The 22,310-nt window shown below is 32.7% G+C and overlaps 1 long non-coding RNA gene across 1 annotated transcript; it reads left to right on the plus strand.

The window, feature by feature from the left end:
* The first annotated feature begins 9,932 nt into the window (after nucleotides 1-9,932).
* On the plus strand, nucleotides 9,933-11,251 carry LOC126879761 (uncharacterized). The gene is made up of 2 exons (XR_007696252.1): nucleotides 9,933-10,470; nucleotides 10,529-11,251. It is a non-coding gene; the product is annotated as an uncharacterized LOC126879761 (long non-coding RNA).
* The last annotated feature ends 11,059 nt before the right edge of the window (nucleotides 11,252-22,310 follow it).

Consider the following 22,310-nt stretch of genomic DNA (forward strand, 5'->3'; position numbering starts at 1 on the left):
CCCTTTAAGTGACTATTATTGACTAAATTATTTGCATCCAAAATAGATTTGAGGATTACTTTAACACGGTTTCTTCCTATACTTTTAATTTGCTTAATATTACTAATCTTTAATTTTTGATGTAAAATATCTGCAACAACCATTGGATGCAAACGGAAAATATTCTGATCATTGGTCTTCTCAACATAAACACAACAATTTTGAAAGTCGTAACTATTACAATTAATATTAAAAAGTTTTACCTCCCTTGTAGCAGAAGAATTTGTGGTGATAGTTTCTGTATCCATGTCTTGATTACTAACACTAATAACTTCAGCAGTATTTAGTTCGCACACTGGCGTCTTTTTATATTCTCATCCATCTGGGGAGAATATTTTCACTTTTGTATCACTATTCTACAATATGTAAATATTTTTACCCACGATGAAAAAAGGTTTTAATTGTCACAAAAACTGCGAGCTGAATGTCAATATTTAGGTACGTTTAACCGTGGCCAAATTTTAAACTGTTCACACAAAAGTTAAACACCGTGAAAAGGAGTCTAGGCTGTTTAACCCATAGGACCGAGACTTCTTATCAGTGATAATTAAAACCACTATAAAATTAATTTAAGTTAAACTAGTAAAAAATTAATTTTTTCTGGTGCTATTTTAGATGCAACCGTATTTGACGTTTATTAATGTCAAAACTGCATTTATTAGTTAAAAAGCCGAACTGATTTTGTGATAAAATACTGTTATCAAACATAAAGGACATAAATTGGGTTTTTATGAGCCTCTCAATAATTTTGGAGAGTACCGGTAGTAAGGCCTAATAGGTCTATAGTTGCAGACATTAGATTTTTCGCCACCTTTATGAAGAGGAATGATAATGGCTGTCTTTAGTCACTCTGAAACTTTACCATTTTCAAAGAAATCATTAATTAGTGAAACGAGGAGTACTAACACATTATCTGTGAGATTTGAGAAGATTTTTATGGATAATCCATCAGTACTACAAGATGATTTGCTTTTGATACTATTGATCGTTTGGATCAATTCAGATTTATAGATGTTTCTTATAAAGAATGAATTCGAGACAATTCCTGAATTAGGGAGATAGGGAATGGGATCTTGTTGAGACTTAATAGTTGATGTTATATTTTTACTCACGTTAATGAAGTATTCGTTTAGATTTTTAGGGTTTGGAAGGGCAAATGTTTGAGCTGCGTGGGTTTTATTTCGAAGATCGTTTATTATGGACCAAGTTTCTTTTGCAACACTTTTGGAGCTTCCCAGACGATTTTAATAGTGGGCATTTTTAGCTGATTTGATGAGTTTTAGGTAGGTGACTCTGTAATTAGTGATATATTGAATGACAGAGACGTTGGTAGTAAATTTCTTGATATACAGTAGTGAACGCATATTTTTGCTTGATATGCGGATATCTTTGTTAGCCCAGCGTTTGCGATGTTTTGGCTTACTCGTTATTAAAGAAAATGCCTTATTGAAGATACAGACAAGCTCCTCTAAGAAATCACTGAAATTATAGTCCACGTCCGTAGAAGGTAAATGCCAGTCAGAAGTTAAACATAAATTTTGGAATTTATGAAAATTCCGAGCGGAACAAATCCTACCTAAACTTCGGGTTTTCGAGGAGGGTTTGGTGAAGATGTTAAATTTCGTATATACTGCTTCATGATCCGATAGTTCACTTGTTACTCAACTTGTTGTTAGGCGGGACTTAGTTAAAAGGCAGTAAGTATCTTATACAAGCCTAAAAAGCAGTATCTCCTACAGAAACTGGAGATTCTGCTTTTTAATCTAGCAACTGCTTGACTACTTTTACTACTTTTAAGCAAGTGTGTAATAACATCCCTTGTTTAAAAGCAGTTACCTCCATTTTCATTAAAGTTTATAAAAATATATTATAAAAAAAATAAACTTATCCAATGATATGAAAAAGAACTACAACGCAGTTAAACAATTCTGAAATCCATAAATATTTTCATGGTGGCTCAGCCCCGTTTATTAAAATCTGCATTATCTCGAAACTTACATTTGTGGAGGTAATGCCTTCTTTCTTAGGTCGGCAGAATAGGGGTCGTGTGATAGCTCATTTAAAAGGGTTTTTGATTTTATATCCAACAATATAAACATTAAAATAATTATTTATACAGGGTGGTCAAAAAAACTTTTTTAATTAAATTAATCGAGACAAAAAGAAGAACGTATGTAATTTATTTAATTCAAAATATGCTTTACTGCTGTCATTTTAATGTGTAGGGGGTTTAGTAAAAGCTTAAATTCAAGTTTTTGGGGTCGCCGCCCTTGTCCCCCAGCCGCCATCTTGGAAAAAGGGGTGCAAAGGGCTTTCGCGCTGTATCTCCTAAACTAGCAACCATACAGAAAATTTAGTTACACATAAAATTTAGCAAATTAAATTTTCTAAAATTTTATAATATAAAACTGTTGAACATTTGAGATCTGCTTTTCGGCAACTACATGCACTTCCAGTTTTAATTGCATCTGCTAAATATGAATTTCATAAGGTCGGGGTACTGGAGGATGTAAAAATTTTCCATGCTTTTTTCAGCCCCAATTTTCTGGAGCACAATGTTTACCGAGCCATGACGGAATCTGGTGGTACACTCGGAGTCTGTGGAAATGGGCTGCATCTTGTGTTGGAGGAAGTGAGAAGAGATTAAATGCATTTTTTGTCACTGTTTTAGCGGATCGTTTGTATCTCAGGGTTTCCAGAGAATCGTCTTTATTTCCGCCAAATAAAGAGACGAAAAACGTTCACCGACAATAGTGAGTAAAGATAGCTAGACTTTCACACTGACAAATAATTTTTCCTAGAAGTTTCTTACAAATAAAATAACCACCACTCATGATGTTGCGCTCTTACAAATAACACAAAATGCTTATCTAATCACAAAAATATAAATTTTACCCACAAGACTCTCAATAGTATTATCTATTAAACTCAAAATACTTTTCACTTTTTAATACGACTGCACGTGGCCAAGTAGGTAGCACAACTGTAAGAATAAGTTAAGTAGAGGGAGGGTCGACTACTGTGACACCTAGGATAAATTCTAATAATAAAAGTAACAGCAGGCAGTTATTCAGTCCAGTGCGGAGGACAAATGACGTAACTGCAAATTTTGTCAATCCCTGTTTATTGCGCAATTTACTTCTAAACTACTATGTAAATATGATACAAAAAACCGGACTTTAAAAATGTGCTAAGCCACTATAGGGTAGTTGCGTCGTTACTGAACTACGCGCTATGTTAGACCTTGTTTCTGATGCATAATGACGTAACTGTAGATAGGGTTGAAAATGGGGCGATTAAATTAAGATAATGAAATTCGAACCAATATCGATGAAAATAAATGCCACCGTTTTCAAAAAACAAACGCCTTGCCGATGCTCCTGGATGATTACTCTTGATTTAATCCCTACTTTAAATATTTAAAAATCGTTTTTTGCCCTTCTGAAGAATTTTGAATTTTTCAGTTGCGTCCTTTTCTATATATGCTTGTGGTTCTAAGTTTTGTAGTGGAGAGTGAGTGCAAAAATAGATTAGTAACAGCATAGGAATGTTAAAATCATAATAAACTGTATGAATAAAAATATGTTAAGATAAAAAAGTAAGGCTAAAACGTTTTGTTTTTATTGTATCTCTATAAGCATTCGAGAATCTGCTCAAGTTTGGAGCGCTGTAAAACCTAGATAAATAAATATAATTAAACATTTTTATAGTGGAAATTGTTCACTGAAAAACCCTCTACAAAATTAATATTATGTTATTTTATTGTAAAATTAACTGAAAAAAAGTTATAACATCCAAAAGGAAACTTGTTAAATTTTTACTTATTTTTGGTTACATCTTTTTTGTTGGTTACTTGACGACAAAAAGTAATAGAAATAAAATTGTATAAAAATTTAATTTGCTACATTTATGTTTTATTAGATTTTCCGTATTTATTTATTTAGCGTATGGCTTAAGTATATCACAGAATATATTTAGATTTATGCATTATACAATGCATCATAAACAGATGTCCAATTTTTTTATATATTCGATTGACCCTTCGGTTGCCATTACAAAGTATATAGGGTCGCCTGTGTATGCTCTGCGTGGGCAGTCCTGAACAATGTGACTGATCGTCTGTCTTGCAGCGCCGCAGTCACAAGAAGGCGAGGGGAGTTTACCCCATCTGTGGAGGGAGTCGGCGCATCTTCCACAGTTTGTTCGAATTCGATTAAGGACTGCCCAAATCTTACGGGGACGTTCAAATTCGCCAGGTTTCCCTATGATGTCCGGTAGACTATGGTAATGCGGATCTGTCCTACTTTCCCAATCTTCTCTCCATCGGGTATTTAAGTCAAAGTTGGATTGCTGCAGCGCTTGAGCAGATTGTAGAGGGGGTAACCTGGATCGGAGACGGTTTCCAAGAATATCGGGGATGTCGTTGTGGACTAGAAGCTGGCGACTGTCCATTATTTTGTTATATTCTTTAACCAATGCATGTTCGCGGCGTAGGTTGGGTGGTGCTATATTACTAAGGGTAGGTAGCCACATTGTAGGGGTGGGATTAATTGTGCCTGTTATCATACGCATAGTACGGTTTAGTTGGGTGTCGACCAGGTGGGTATGCCTGCTATTTAGCCACACTGGAGCACAGTATTCTGCCACCGGATATATCAGGCCAAGAGCAGAGGATCTTAATGTTGATGCTGTGGACCCCCATGTAGTGCCGCAGAGTTTCTGTATTATATTTTAGATTTTCCGTAGGGTTGGTAGTTTACGAAATTAGCGCGAAACCACTTTGCACCCCTTTTCAAAGATGGCGGCCGGGGGACAAGGGCGGCGACCCCAAAAACTTGAACGTAAGCTTCTACTGATCCCCCCTACACATTAAAAAAAATTGACTTCTCTTACAAATGCAAAGTACGGCCTAAAAAATATAATATTTCAATGTAGTACCTATATTATTAGCATTTTATTTCGCTGTCCTCTTATCACGTGTCCTTCTTTATTTTTATTGTGTTTATTATTTTGCATTCCTTGCCCATTTCTTGCAATACCTCCGTGTTGTTGCTATCTTCGTTTTCTTTTGTGTCCATGCTATTATAAGCATCCTTCTGTAACACCATATTTCAAATGACTGTAATATACGTAGCATCTCAAAGCTCTGACTCACAGTTCTAATATATAAGGTCTTTGTTGCAGATAATTGTTTTCATTTTTACAAACGCATTTTTGCTATTTCTATCCTGGTTCTTATTTCTATTGTTTGATTATTTTGCTCTGAAATCTAGGATATTAAATAGGTATTTGTATTCATCAACCCTTTCTATCAGTACATTTCCCAAATATATCCTTGATTGTATGTTTGTTTTCTTACTTATTATCATGTAATTGATATTTTTTATAATCATTTCTAGTCCATATTCTTCACAGAGAAATGTTTGTTTTGTTTAGTAGTAGTTGGAGTTGTTCAGCAGAGCTTGTCATAATAACGGGGTCATCTGCATATCTTATGTTGTTAATGATTTTTCGTTAATTATTATTCGTTCATGTACAATGCTACATGAACTTCAGTTAGTGTGTGCCAGTGTAGGTCTTAAAATAAACATCTCCAAAACAAAATTCATGACAAACCTAGTACCTAGCGGAAATATAAATATTGGAGACAACGAAGTAGAGCTAGTGGAAAAGTATATATACCTTGGACACGAAATAAAGATTACAAGAGACAACCAAACATGCGAACTACGAAAAAGAATAAACCTAGCATGGGCAGCCTATGGAAAACTCAAAGACATCTTTAAAAGCGAAATACCAATTTCTTTAAAACGTAAAACATTTGACCAGTGTGTGTTGCCTGTGATGACTTATGGTGCCGAAACTTTGACATTGACAGCTACAACTTTTAAAATGCGGCAAATAGGCCAGAGAAAAATGGAAAGGTCAATGCTGAGTATATCGCTTCCTGACCGAGTTAGAAATGAAGACTAAATTAAGACGAAGAACAGGATGTAATTGCCCAAATTGTCACCCTGAAATGGAACTGGGCCGAACACGTCGCCCGAATCAGTGATGGGAGATCGACGAAGATATTACTTGAGTGGAGGCCGAGATTACATAAAAGAAGTAGAGGAAGACCACCTACTCGTTGGACTGACGATCTCAAGAAAATGTCTATAAATTGGATGCAAAGTGCTCAAAATACAGCACAATGAACAAAAATAAGGAAGACCTATGTCCAGCAGTGGACGCAAAGGGCTGAATGATGTTGATGATGATTATTCCTTCACTTTGAAATAGTGATGCATCTTTAAAAATGGCATCACTATATACATTAAAGAGTAATGGAGACGTACCTACCTAACTCCTCTCCTGATTTCAATTTCTGAACTAGGATCGTTATCTATTACAATTTGTGCTCTTTCATTCCATTAAAGGTTTGTTATTATTCGTAAGTCCCTTTTGTCTATGTTTTTTGTCTTTAGAATTTGGACTAATTTTGTATGTCTTGATTTGTCAAATGCTTTCTCAAAATAAACGTAACTGCAAATGTATTATATTTTTAGAAAATTTAGGAGTGTTTTTAAATTGTAAAACAATTTTAAGATTTTAATAAATTTGAATGAATTTAAACCAGACCGTCTAAAATGAACAGAGAGAAAAATACCAGCCTAAGAAGCTCACTGTAAACAAACAAACGGATAGAGTGGGAATTGGTTTCAGGTCCCTTTACAAATATAATGATAATAACAAGGTAGATGAGTGGCTCGAATTTTATTCCCTTGAGGTATTAAGACAGGGCCCTCAGACAAAAGCAATATCAAGGGTCTGAATAATTTCAACAAGTGAGGTCTCAAAGATTTCAGCTACTTTATTTTAACAACTTTAGAGACATATTTTAGAAGTTGCAGTAAGGTTTTAAAAGAAGTAAATACACTGTGAGGCATAAGTTAGGGATATAGAAAATTATGCTCATTTTCATAGTTGATTTTTCGTGAACGGATTAACGTATTTCGCACGTTGTTTGTAATATTTTTCTGATGATTTTTAATGATTTTCCTTTAGCATTTACATAGTTGTGAAAATGTTTATTTAAACTTCTTTTTTGTACTTATACCGGGCGGAAGAAAATAAATGTTTTTCTCTTGTTAACTTTGAAACACCTTGTAGGTAGGACGAGTTATAAATTTGAGTATTCATCGGAATTGTATTGTAGTCTTATGATTTGTGAACATTTTGTCGTTTTATGTTCCTTAACAATAAAAACATAACAATACTTTAACATTAACAATAAAAACATAACAATACTTTAACAATAGAAAGACACATAATGTAAATAGTACATCTATAAGAGTTATTTGTCGACCAGGTAAGCGGTATGCACATGCACAGCGCAACATAAGAGATATAAGATTGTTTAATGGAGGCTCTGTGATGACTTGGGATAGAATTTCCTTGAGATTAGTTACGGATTTGATGCCATATTTTCTTCTTTGAACACTCTGTTCCTTTCGCACTATATATAGGAAATATTTTCATCTTATTGGTATAAGGCCTGGCCTCCTCACATATAGCATGCCGTCAGTTAAAACATAAACTTACGAGCATAGAAATCGGCCCAATTAAAAATTTGGTCATTTCTGATGTCTCGTATTTCCTAAACCTGTTGGCCGATTTAAGTGATTTTTTTAATATGTTATAGCCTGATTATTTAACAGTCTCGCTGCAATAATATTGTTGCTAAACAGGTAAACTTTTGTTGTATATCGGGTGTATGAATCAAACTGTGTTTCTTCTCAAAGTTCGCATCACCCTGTGGAATATTCTAGCATGTATAAAATACTGAAATTAAAAGTCATCTACAGCCTCAGGTTTTCTTAATATTTTGTTTTTTGATTTATTCGTTTAAGTTGGATAATACAAAAGTTAGGTACTTTAACAACTAGACATGTTGTTCATCAATACACGGTGTTTCTAAATAAGTACGACAAACTTTAAGGGGTAATTCTGCATGAAATAGTATATTGTGCAACAAGTGCAGAAAGAGTTTGAAAAGTTGCGGTACGAGCGCAAGCGAGTGCCGCAATTCAAACGAGTGAGAAATTACCTTTCTGCACGTATTTCACACTATACTTTTTCTACAAGCACAGTTTTTCCTAAAAATAAAAATCACAATTTCCAAACGACGATTAATTTTAATAGGTACCTATGTGATAAATTTTAAACTGTATTTAATTAATACCTACTAATCAATTTAAATTCCTTATACCTAAATAAATTGCACAGAAATCAGTTAAAAAATTAATGCACTGCCTTAATTTGTTTAAATTTAAACAATTATTACACATTATTGACATTATATTTATGCAGTCACGGATATACACAAAATCTACTTCATTCGACGTCTCTTGCAGAGGTTGCTAAATCTTTATTGGTTATTTGATAATTATAAAATGTTTAATAAGAATAAAATTGTAAAATAAAACAGTTGTAACATCCATAATTTAGTTTCTATGCTATAGTTTAATATAATAATTGTCTTATAGGTTATATATTTGTCTAAAGTTTAACCACGGATGTAAACAGAATATAACGTTACTCAGAATGCGGTAGTCCACGGATGTAAACAGAATGTAACGTTACTCAGAATGAGGTAGTCAACTGTGCAGAAAAGAACTTTTTCTACAACCACTATTCAAAGTGCACTTTTCTGCACGGTTTTATGTTAGCAAACTTGATATTTTCTCACATTATAAGATATTTGACATTAGTGTGCAGAAAAGTGACGTTTCTGTGCCGCAAAGTGACGTTTCTGTGCCGCAAAGTTCTTTTCTGCACAGTTGACTACCTCATTCTGAGTAACGTTATATTCTGTTTACATCCGTGGACTACCGCATTCTGAGTAACGTTATATTCTGTTTACATCCGTGGTTAAACTTTAGACAAATATATAACCTATAAGACAATTATTATATTTAACTATATCATAGAAACTAAATTATGGATGTTACAACTGTTTTATTTTACAATTTTATTCTTATTAAACATTTTATAATTATCAAATAACCAATAAGGATTTAGCAACCTGTGCAAGAGACGTCGAATGAAGTAGGTTTTGTGTAAATCCGTGACTGCATAAATATAATGCCAATAATGTGTAATAATTGTTTAAATTTAAACAAACTAAGGCAGTGCATTAATTTTTTAACTGATTTCTGTGCAATTTATTTAGTTATAAGGAATTTAAATTGATTAGTAGGTATTAATTAAATACAGTTTAAAATTTATCACATAGGTACCTATTATAATTAATCGTCGTTTGGAAATTGTGATTTTTATTTTTAGGAAAAACTGTACTTGTAGAAAAAGTATAGTGTGAAACACGTGCAGAAAGGTAATTTTTCACTCGTTTGAATTGCGGCACTCGCTTGCGCTCGTACCGCAACTTTTCAAACTCGTGAGAAATTAGTACCTTTCTGCACTTGTTGCACAATATACTATTGCGGCACAGAAATGTCACTTTGCGGCACAGAAACGTCACTTTTCTGCACACTAATGTCAAATATCTTATACTGTGAGAAAATATCAAGTTTGCTAACATAAAACCGTGCAGAAAAGTGCACTTTGAATAGTGGTTGTAGAAAATAGTTATTTTCCTAACTAGTGCGGAAAGTGATACTTTCACGCACGAGATTGCCGTTGACCCGAATGAAGAGATAGCGGAGTTCAAGCAAGCAGTCGAGTGAGGGGAAGACACTTTCCGCATGAGTTAGGAACAATATTTTTCTAGGGCCGTACGTTTTGAAAAAAGCCACAAAAAATAGAGTTATATCAATTTTTATTTAGAAGTGAAAATACAAAAATTAATTCTTTGGCAAGGTTGTCAAAACCAAACTTTCAATATACAAGAATCTACAGGTCGAGCAAGTCTCGTAAATTTCACGATTGCGAGCCACGCTTCACGCAACCGTGTTTGCGTACTTGTGTTTCGAGTTGCGTGGTCGTGCGGAGTTATATTTACCAAATTTCATAGAAGAGTGGGTGGGGCCAAATTTAAATATAATCGTTTCTACTGATTCATAATAATAATATGTAGGTATACTATTCTCAATATGGTTACTGGGTGTAAAAGATAAATCTTATTCTATCTGTTCTTCATGAGTTTTAGATAATTTTAGTTGTATTTCTTTGTAATTTTGTGTTGTACAAAGATTAATTTAACATTTTCTCTGGAAGTATTAATTTAGAAAGATAATATGCTTCATTGGTGTTGTGTTTTGAAGTGTGAAATGCAAAGTAATTGTGATAAAGTCAAGATAAAGTTCACTTTTAAACTGAACTAAATAAGGTATCTGAGAGACAACAATGGTTAAATGCAATACAATGTACAGGTTTTACTAGCGAAATGAAAATTTTCCTGTCCTGTCTGCTGTAATCATTTTATATCTGGTAAGTTACAATTACAACAGTAACGATTTTTGAAGATGTTAACATTTTAATCTTATAGGAAAATAGGAAAACCAGCCGACTTAATCGATAATAACAATCTCCAGATTGGGTTCCTTCAATAAATATGGGCTATAAACACAATGAAATAAGTTCCCCAAAATCTAAAATGGAGTGGTATCAAAGGAGAATTAAAGGAAAAAATATTCATATTGAAATTATTTATAAGGCACTGGACTGTCTTAAATTCTACAATAATACTAGGTGGGTAAATGATTTTAGACATTTTTCATTAAGAGTAGATTAAGATTAAGTAGATTTTCATTCAGTAGATTTAAGACTTGTTTACACGGGTAGAGTAATGATGCAAGTACTTGATAGAGTAGAGTAACTCTACCTGTAAAAATGCTCAGCACAGTAGAATAGCTGGTAGAGTGTATAGTTGGAGTTAAAGTAGAGTGACTAGCAACCTATGGCAAAGTAACTACTCTATGACCACCACTACTGCCAAAATGTCTACTCAGCTGCACACTCTACCCATGGAACACGCTCAATTACGGCAGAATAGAGTAGGTAGGAGAGTACATGGGGGCGCTGTCATTCTGGCTGGAATTGTGTTTTGTGTAAATAGTGAAAATGAAGTTCACCGAAGATGAAACTTTAAAACTTGTAGAGCTATAATACGGCGAATACCAGTGTTTATGGAATTTAGGTAGTGTATACTACAGAAATAAAAGTTTGCAGCAAGCTGCGCAGGATGAAATCGTCGAAAGAATGGCAAAGGGGGCTTTGGAGTAAACGAGCTTAAGCAAAAAATTAAGAATTTAAGGTGCACTTATAATCAAGAGTGTTTAAAAATACAAAAATCGGTTTCACTATACTAGCATCAGTACTATACTTGTACTCTCCTCATGTGAATGGTATCAAGCCATTTTTGGTAGAGTACTACCTCTACTCTCCTCAAAACTCTACCCATGTAAACAAGTCTTTAGAAACAGTGGAAAATGAGGTAGCTAGTAGAGTAGTAGTAGAGTAAAATATACTGGTTTAGCAAATTACAATGTTTTAAGTTAATACAGTAGCGATCAACAGGTAGCCAAAACGTGTTCCTGTAATTTTGAATATTTTTTCGAAGTATTTGGCACACGTATTCGTAAAATAATAAAGAATGGCGGTACAGAGCCCAATTTGAAAAATATATTAATATGTGGAAATTACTCTGTAATTATACAATATTTAAAAAACGAGCCTGTACCGCCATTAAGAAGAACAAAAAAATACACTTTCTTCAAATAAACTTTTTTATCCGATGCCTAGATTTTGTGTAATTTTGGAACTACTAATGAAATAAAAAATTTTAGTAGTTCCAAAATAACACAAAATCGGATAAAAAAGTTGTATTTGAAGAAAGTGTATTTTTTGTTCTTCTTAATGGCGGTACAAGCTCGTTTTTTTTATATTGTATTTAATTACAGAGTAATTTCCACATATTAATATATTTTTCAAATTGGGCTCTGTACCGCCATTCTTTATTATATTAAGAATATGTGTGCCAAATATCTCGAAAAAATATTCAAAATTACAGCCGCAATCTTGGAACACATTTTCGCTACCTGTTGATTGATACTGTTTCCTCTTAAGATAGTTTTAATAGTTATTTATGATATAAGTATTAAAAGTACAATTTTAAGACGCGCATGTGAAAGTTAACTTGAAAAAATAATTTTATTAATGTTTTGACTTCCACATCAGATGTCATTGTCAAAATACAAAATATTCATTATTATTAGGTTTATTCTAGCAAACAGTCAAACTAGTCAAAAACCGTCAGCAAACAGTTGGTCAGTAAAAGAACATAATACAGTCACCAGTGCGATCCCCTCTACTCGCGCTGGTCCACTATTCGCTGATGGTTTCAAACTGTTTGAAACTGATGCTAGAACAAACCTATTATTATTATGCATATCATTATCTGTAAATAATATTTCTTCTGATTGTTAATTGTAAAGGATAGAAAAATTACCATTTATTTTATTTTTTTTTAGAATCAGCTGAGAGAAGTGGTCTACAAAAAACCAGGAAGGAAACGGAATATGTGGCTACGAAAGGCAAAAGAAAGGTTTACAAAGCAAATGTGACACATTTTTTGAAATATTTAGGAATATCAGTAAATTGCATTAAAAAAATGTATGAAAAGATTTTGTTCAATAAAAATGTTTATATTTATCAAGGATGTATTATTTGGTATGGCCACATATCGTCAGTGATGTAATAATACATCCTATCTGTTTTTTTTTCATGAGTTTTGTAAGAGAAACTAAAAACTTGTCTTAGGGTCACCTCCTGTTTTCATATGATATTTTTTGACTTGTTTTGTAGTAAATTAAACTATCTATGAACTACAAAACAAGTCAAAACTTACATATGAACACAGGAGGTGACCTTAAAACATGTTTTTCCATCTCTCATACAAAACTCATGAAAAAACAGATAGGAGGTATTGTCACATCAGCAAGGATGTACAGTGATGAGTGCCCTAATAACCGGCAAAATATGGACAACATATTTAGTTGTGAGATAAAAAGAAATGAAACTAGTCGAGCTGGGAAATTTAGCGAAATTAACCTTTAAATTTACGTTATATTGATCCCACCTTTACACATATCGGAGGAGTATGTCAACTAAAATTGTCACTGTGACAGTGGTAGTTTCCAAACTCGTCTGATACGTCTGAAGGTGGTACACAATCAATACAATCTAAATGTATACAATGTCTTTTTATCTCACTACTTAATACATCTTTTGTGCTATTTTGCCGGTTATTAGAGCGCTCATCACTGTATTTCTGGTATATCCAGGGAATGTCTACAAAATATATTTTGAATGTCCAGAGAACATTCGTGGACATTCATGGAATGTTCCAATAAGACATTCAGGTAATGTTTAAAATGCTGACACAGGATTTTCCTGGGATGTTCAGGGAACATGTTTTCGGGGATATTCCAGGAATTTTTCAATGTCTGTGTACCTTCTATGGACCTATATGGAATATTTTGGTGTTATTACCGCCGCACTCCACTTGCGATTTGTAATCAGGAAGATTGAACACATTGTTTCAAATACAAGTCAATCCATTTGTGACTAAATAATCATGGATTGACTTCTATTTGAAAGAATGTGTTCAATCTTCACAACTACAAATCGCAAGTGGAGTCCGGCGCTTAGGGCTACTTCCTCTTTGGTATTATGTATTATACTACATAAATCAGGAACTTTCCTTCTAAATATATGTATGCATCTTGGCCATCAAACATATTCTTCGAAACATTTTTTTAAGGGGTTACATAGGTCTTGTGGGTAAAAAAAGTGACTTTTTAAAAAACGATATCTCGAAAACTAAAATTTATTTTTATTTATAATTGGAACATGTAAAAGTATAGTACTTTAGGTAGTTTCAAAAAAAGTTTCAGCCAAAAATATTCATTTTTGTAGAGTTTAAGTTTTTTTGCGTTGGCAGCATAACTAAGTCCAGTCTCATCTGATCAAAAAGTTTCTTGTAGTTTATACCTCTGGCTAGAATATGAACGAAGGAATTAAAAAAATGAAATTTGAAGATTTTACATAAGTTTAAACACATTTTTGACCCCAATTTTTCTCATTTTTTAAAGTAGTTTTTTTTATAAAACAAAAATGACCTCAACTAATAAAAAATCCTTTGTTCATTCACTAGCCAGAGGTATAAACTACAAGAAACTTTGATTTCAGATGAGACTGGACTTGTTATGCTGCTCACCGCAAAAAAGGGCTGTTGTCGAAAAATTGCAGTCAACTCTTCAAAAATGAATATTTTTGGCTGAAATTTTTTTGAGAGTACTATACTTTTACATGTTTCAATTATAAATAAAAATAATTTTTAGTTTCCAAGATATAATTTTTTTAAAAAGTCACATTTTTTACCTGCAAGACAACAACTTGTTGATTTCAAATTGTAACAGTTGTTTTGCAAAGTATGCTGCCCTCTTGTATTTTCTGTGTTATCTTCATCATACAATTACTTCATCTAAAAATTTTCTGCGAAAAAAAATAAACCAAAAGTTTAACCACCTTCACACCGCAGAATCAAGTAACACAAATTTTCAAACACCTCACCTGACACAGCGTCTCAAGTACGATTGCGCGAATTGGTAAATATAACTCCGCACGACCACGCAACTCGAAACACAAGTACGCAAACACGGTTGCGTGAAACGTGGCTCGCAATCGTGAAATTTACGAGACTTGCTCGACCTGTAGATTCTTGTTTTCAATATAATGGGTTACCACGACGACGATATTGGTTTCCATGACGACGATTCAAAACCATTGTAATTTTCTGCTGATCTGACTTTTAAATATTATGTCAAAATAATTTTATTTCATCGAGTTATCGCGCTAATTTCATTAAAACATGAACACAATAAGATAAATTTGAAATAAATTAGTAAATAATATCCAAATATTAGTTTATTTCATGGATTATAATATATTATATTGCCATATTACCTGGTATTTTACTTTCCCGCACGCCGTGCGGGAAAATTTACTTTCACGCACGCCGTGCGGGAAAGTGCAACTTTCGGAAACGAAAAAAGTGGCTCTTTTAGCACGGTCGTAGAAAAAAATAATAACAGTTTGCTTTATAAACGTATGTTTGCAAATGTTTCGTTTCCGAGATACGGGAAGTAGAATTTTTTGTTACAAACTGACGATTTATTTACTTCTCTAAAACCAGTCGAGATATGCAAATGAAATTTGGTAGATTTTAAGAGATAGCTATTGCCGATTTTTTGACGTAAAATTAGGAATTTTATATTCACCACTGGCGTGCATACGGGTAACATGATCGGTGATATTACCCGTATGGGCGCTAATGATGAATATTAAATTCTTAATTGTATGTCAAAAAATGTGCAATAACTACCACTTCTTCTTCTTTAGGTGCCATCTCCGCTACGGAGGTTGGCAATCATCATAGCTATTTTAATTTTTGAGGCAGTAGCTCTAAATAGTTGTTTCGAGCTGCATCCAAACCACTCTCTCAGGTTCTTCAACCATGAAATTCGTCTTCTTCCGATGCTTCTTCTGCCATCTATCTTTCCTTGCATTATGAGTCGTAGGATGCCATACTTCTCGCCCCGCATCACATGTCCGAGATACTGTAGCTTCTTTTCTTTAATTGTAAGTTCAACTTCCTTTTCTTTACCTATTCTTCTCAGTACTTCATTGTTTGTAACTCTATCTACCCAGGAAACCCTCATAATTTTTCTATAGGTCCACATTTCAAAGGCGTTAAGTCGTCTCATTGTCTCTACATTTAACGTCCATGATTCCACTCCATAGTATAGAACACTGTAGACGTAACATTTTGTTAGGCGTACTTTAAGAGCTAATGTTAAATCTTTGCTACATAGGACCTTTTTCATTTTTATAAAATTAGAACGTGCTTTTTCGATTCTGACTTTTAACTACCACTTAAAACCCACTAAATTTCATTTTCATATATCAACCGGTTTTAAAACAATAAATAAATCGTCAGTTTGTAAGAAAAAATTCAACATCCCGTATCTCGGAAACGAAACATTTACAAACATACGTTTACAAAGCAAACTGTCATTATTTTTTCATTCAGATTTAACCCTTAAAGTTTGTCGCAATTATTTAGAAACACCGTGTATTGATGAAGAACATGTCTAGTTGTTACAGTACTTAACTTTTTATTATTCAACATAAACGAATGAATCAAAAAACATAATACTAAGAAAACCTAATAGCCCAGTAAATGAACGGAAAATTCGGCGATACCGTGTAATTTTCAGGGGCAACTCCGAATTGCATGAAAATTTGGATTTAGGTTCTACTTTCCCTCCACTTCAAAGTTGAAATTGTGCCGTTGGGTGCTTTTACTTGGGGGGTGACAGTCACCCCTCCTCGGGGGTGAAAAAACATACATTCAAGATAAGACCGGAAATTGATAAATTGACTGATTTTAAGCAACTTTTGTTCTATAAAGTTTTTTAACTAAGTCAATACTTTTCGAGTTATTTGCCATTTAAAATGTTGATTTTTCGACAAAAGAACTACGTTTTCAGACGGTTTTTCGCAAATAACTCAAAAAGTAAATATTTTATCTAAAAAAAATATCCTTAGCAAAAGTGTAGCTTATAAAAAACCCAAAAAAATGGTGTATCATTAAAGTTTATCAATCAAATAAAAACAAAGTTGTAGCTATGAAAAATACGTTCTTATTCGTCTAATTCCAAATCGAATATTTCAAGGTGAAATCACCGAAAAATTAAGCACTTTTCGGGAAAAACCCATTTAAACGTTTTTAAAGTGTTTATAAAAAGTTTTGTTTTAATTGTTAACAAAAGATTTAGCATTAAAAATAAGCGAGCTACGCTCAAAATAAAGTTGGCCCTCTTTTTTTTGTCAAAATCATGAAAATCTCGCCGTGTTTAGCTCCCCAAATGAAATTAATCGCTACCGCTTTACAAACAATTTACTTAGCTATCTATTTTTTATATGTTCTGTCAGTATCACCGGTTTATAGTGTTTATTTTTGAAAGGGTTATAATTGAGAAAGCTTGAATGAGTCACTAATCACGAGTGTATGCAAATTTTGAACAGCCATACTTTAACCAATTTTTGTCTTACGGAGAAACAAAATAAAACTAGCATATTTATAATAGCAAAACCTACATTTTTTTACTCTTTAAGATTTTTCTTATCACTAATACTTTTTAAGTTATTTTGAAAAAATCAAATTTTTCAAACATTTTTAGAATTTTCTTTTTTCTATAAAACCAAATGTTTTCAAAAATAAGCACTTCAAACCAATCAAACTTACAGATCATATAAACAATACACATACAGTTAAAATAGATGGTAAAGCCAAAGAGTTAATTTCATTTACGGTGCTAAATAGGGGGAGGATTTCACGATTTTTTTTACAAAAAAAAGGGGCCCACTTTTTTCTTCAGTGTAACTCGTTTATTTTTGACGCTGTAAGCTTTTGTAAAAAACAAATAATAATCTTTTTTTCGATACTTTAAAAATGTTCATAATGTTTTCCCGAAAAACTCTTCTTTCTTCGGTGATTTCGCCTTGAATTATTCGATTTGGAATTAGACGAATAAGAACGTATTTTTCATGAGCTACAACTTTGCTTCTACTCAATTTGTAGACTTTACTGGTACAACATTTTTTTCACTTTTTAATAGGCTACACTTTTGCTAAAAATATTTTTTTCGATAAAATATTTACTTTTTGAGTTATTTGGGAAAAACTGTCTGAAAACGTAGTTTTTTTTTGTCGAAAAATCAACATTTTAAATCGCGAATAACTCGAAAAGTATTGACTAACGTAAAAAACTTTATAGAACAAAAGGTGCTTAAAATAAGTCAATTTATTCATTTCCGGCCTTATTTTAAAGACTCGTTTTTCACCCCCCGAGAAGGGGTAAATATCACCCCCAAGTAAAAGCAACCAACGGCACAAATTCAACTTTGAAGTGGAGGGTAAGTAGAACCTAAATCCAAATTTTCATGCAATCCGGAGTTGCCCCTGGAAATTACACTCCAAAACGGTCATTTATTGGGCTATAAAGCTGTAGTTAGGTTTTAATTTCAGTATTTTATAAATGCTAGAATATGCCACAGATTGACGCGAACTTTGAGAAAAAAAAACACAGTTTGATTCGTACACCCGGTATACAATAAAAATTTACCAGTTTAGCAACAATATTATTACAACGACATTGTTAAATAATAAGGCTGTAACATAATGAAAAAATCACTTATATCGGCCAACAGGTTTAGGAAATACGAGACATCGAAAATGACCAAATTTTTAAGTGGGCCGATTTCTATGCACATAAGTTTCTATTAAAGAGTAAATCCGTCTTGTTTCTTTGCTATTAAAAATATCAGAGAAATTAAAAAAATAAAATATTCACAAAATATAAGACTACAACGCAATTTTCGATACATTTTGTACCTTTTCTTCCTACAAGGTGTCTCAAAGTTTTGTTTCAATTAAAACACATATTAATCTACGTAACTGTATATTTTCTTTGTTTATAAAGATGTCAGGCACTTTCAAAAAACAAACTGTTCAGAAAATATAAGGCTACAAAAAGATTCTAATATATACTTATATTTATACCTTGTTCTCCCTACATGGTGTCTCAAACTTAACATAAGAAAAACATTTCTTTTCTTTTACCCGGTATAAGTACAAAAAGGAAGTTCAAGCAAAGAATCAGGAGTTCAAGGCGTCATCGAAGGAGCTACGGCACTTAAGTGGAACTAAGTAGACAAGACACATAAAACACAAAATAGACAGTGGATAACACGAATCATGGAATGGAGGCCTAGAAACTATAAAAGAAGCCGGGGACGACCACCGATTAGATTGACCGACGATATAAAAAAAAGAATGTGTGTGTACTTTGTACTACGCACGTAAGAAGATATTCTTCTATTATATAATAGGTAATTTAAACGAAGTAAATATATTTAAAAGGTTATTTGTACTTATTTTATTTAAAAATCAAACTAACTTTCTTATCTTCCACTTTCAAAAAAGAAGAATATCTTCAAAAATTATATAATAATATACTTACAATCATAAAATTTATAAAAAAAAAATAAAAAAATAATAACTTGCTTGGGGATTGAACCCAATTCACGTCTACTGCGCCGTACGAAAGTTGACGCCATTTCAAACTGCACCAAACTCTCGTATACGTCATGTGGGAATATACACAAACTAAACGTTTACACCATAAATTTATATGAATTTAATAAAATTATTAGTTTGATTTTTGCCGAAATAAAATACAACAAAATATAGAGTAAGAAAACGATATATGAGATGAAGATTTGTAGAAAGTTTGTTGGTAATCAGATTATGTAAATTAAAGCATTGCCTACTAATAGGTAACTACATTATTTTGTTTACATTTTCCAAATAGATAGGTATTGAAACTATTAGGTATTTCCAACTGAAACATTTAGAATTACGTACCTGCGGCTTTTCAAAATTATTTAAAAAGTCACTATAATTATAAATTTGATTTTATTTCTGTCCACACATCAATAAAAACTAATATTATAAAATATTTTTGTTTACTGATAACCTCCATATTGAACAATTATTGACAGATCATTTCAAAATTTCAACACCCAATCAGAGCCCGTATAACAACTAATACCATACTGTCGGTGTGCGCATGCGCGCGGATCAATCAAATTTTACCCTCAATCGATTCGCCGCTAAAGAAGAATATCTTCAAAAAGTATTGAGAAACTGGCTACAAGCGGCCTAGCGTAGAGAACACTGGAAAGAACTGATGGAGGCCTATGTCCAGCAGTGGACGCGATTAGCTGAATGAACCACTGGAATTCTTCCTTGGTGTTTGAAGTAGCAATTTGCACTATAGTCTAGGTGCCAGATAGGTCACCGTGTTCTTTTCAATTCTGATGGACAAACTCAACGGTTTCTTATGGATTTTTGGCTTCTGATTACAAATTTAGAGGGTGGATTTTGATCCGAGTGGTCAAAAAATTGTTATAAACAATTTAATTGTTTATGGGGCTTTGGCTCATAAACTAAAAGAGATAAAAAAATGTTTCAAATAAAATTTGTTCCCTAATAAAAAACAAAGAAAAAAACGTTTACTAAACTTAAATCCAACAAGGGAACTTGTTTGACACAGAGTTTGACTATGTGGTTCAATTTACGGTTGTATTTACGTACATTCTTCTTCTTCTTTAGTTTATTGGCCTCCACCTACTTGGGTATTTAGCCAGATCGTCGTCGGGGAATAAAGGAAGAATATTTATATTCTAATGATATCGTATGTCATTTTAATAAAATATACCAGTTTGTTGAGATTGGAGTTTGATACAGTTTTTGAAGGAAAGGAAGGAAGATTTACTATTGAAAATAAAACCATTTTGTAAAAGTACAAATTTTCTATGAATAGTTCAAACGATCAAAAATATTTGTAACCTCAAATAACTGTATTTTCTACTGACGTTTATAATGTCTAATTTAAAATTATATATACAATTGGTGTAAAATGTAAACATACAACCCTGTGACGTCACGACCTGTTTTTGGGGTGGCTGGTATAAGTTGAATTTTTAGTCGTCTTTAGCGGCCAAACGAAAGACAAACAAACCTTTTTTTATTTTTGATACAGGTTCTAAATTATGTTCTGTCGTGATTTATACCATTTTTTTCGAATTTAAAATTTTATACAAGTTCCCCATTAGGACTGAATATATTGTAAAAATAGTGCACAATACAAATTGCAAATTGCAAAATAAGTATTTTTCGAAGCTTTATCGATCGTACCTTGGTTTCTACGAACGGAAACAAGCCTTAGAAGATCTCATTTTAAAGCTTGATTAATAGGCTTCCAAACAAAGTTTATTAAATTACTTTATCTTCATTTATTTGAAATCTATACTCGTTTCAAATTATAATTTTCTTAAAAAAATTGTACATTAATTTGTTTATAAGGGTTTCCAACAAATTTGAGCTCGAAAAAATATACTTTAATTAACAATATTGATATAAGAAATTAAAAGGAACAATTTGAGCTTAAGAAAATGATCGTAAGTGTATTTTTGGCCAAGATATCGATATTTTAATGGCGCCCAATGAGGCGAAAGATCGGCTCACAGTCAAGTAAGTGACGAAAGTCGTAGCCAAAATATCGATATGTTGGTCAAAAATAAACTTACGAACATTTTCTTACTCTCAAGTTGTTTCTTTTGAGTTCTTCTATCATTATGGTCAATTAAAGTATACATGTTTATAGCTCAAATTTGCTTGAAACCCTTATAAATAAATTAGTGTACAATTTTTTTAAGTAAATTATTACTTCAAATGGGTATAACATTAAAACAAAAAAGGATACAGTAATTTAACAAACTTTGTTTGGAAGAAAATTAATTAAGCTTTAAAATGAGATTTTTGAGGCTCATTTGCATTCGTAGAAGCCCAGTTACGTTCAATAAAGCTTCGAAAAATACTTATTTTGCAATTTTCAATTTGTATTGTGCACTAACTTTAAAATATCTTGAGTTATAATTGTTGGATTTAAGTTTAGTAAACGTTTTTCCTCCGTTTTTTATTAAAGAACAAATTTTATTAGAAACATTTTTTTATCTCTTTTAGTTTATGAGACAGAGCCTAATAAACAATTAAATTGTTTATAACAATTTTTTGACCACTCGGATCGAAATCCACCCTCGAAATTCGTAATCCGCAGCCAAAAATCCATAATAATCCGTTGAGTTTGTCCATCAGAATTGAAAAGGACACAGTGACCTCTATTTGGCGCCTAGACTACTAGAAGTAAAAGGATTACCGTAGACAAAAAATTACCATCTTAATTTCTGTAGGTACGGAATATAAATGAAGCTCAATTATTTTCATCGCATCGAATGTCGTTTCATTCTTTACTGGACAAAGACCGAAAGGGTTGAAGGTTCGACGGACAATATTGCGCGAGTAAATTATGCTGTAGGAACTCAAAAGTGGGCTTTCATTTTTGTCACCACCCGCACGTGTACGTCACCACGTTCCATTTTATAGGGCTTTAGCCACCGCAGCAGGATGTATATTAGCTAAGGGCGAATGTCTCCGCATAATTTATGATGTTTCCGGTATTTTGCTGTTATTCGCTTTATATTCTGATATAGACCAGTTGGTCACCGGATATAGAGGCGACAGTAAGGAATAAATACTGCAAAATATTGTCGTTTTTTATTGGATTTTGTTTTGTGAGG

Source organism: Diabrotica virgifera, chromosome 2 (assembly GCF_917563875.1).
Source record: "Diabrotica virgifera virgifera chromosome 2, PGI_DIABVI_V3a".
Lineage (NCBI taxonomy): Eukaryota > Metazoa > Arthropoda > Insecta > Coleoptera > Chrysomelidae > Diabrotica > Diabrotica virgifera.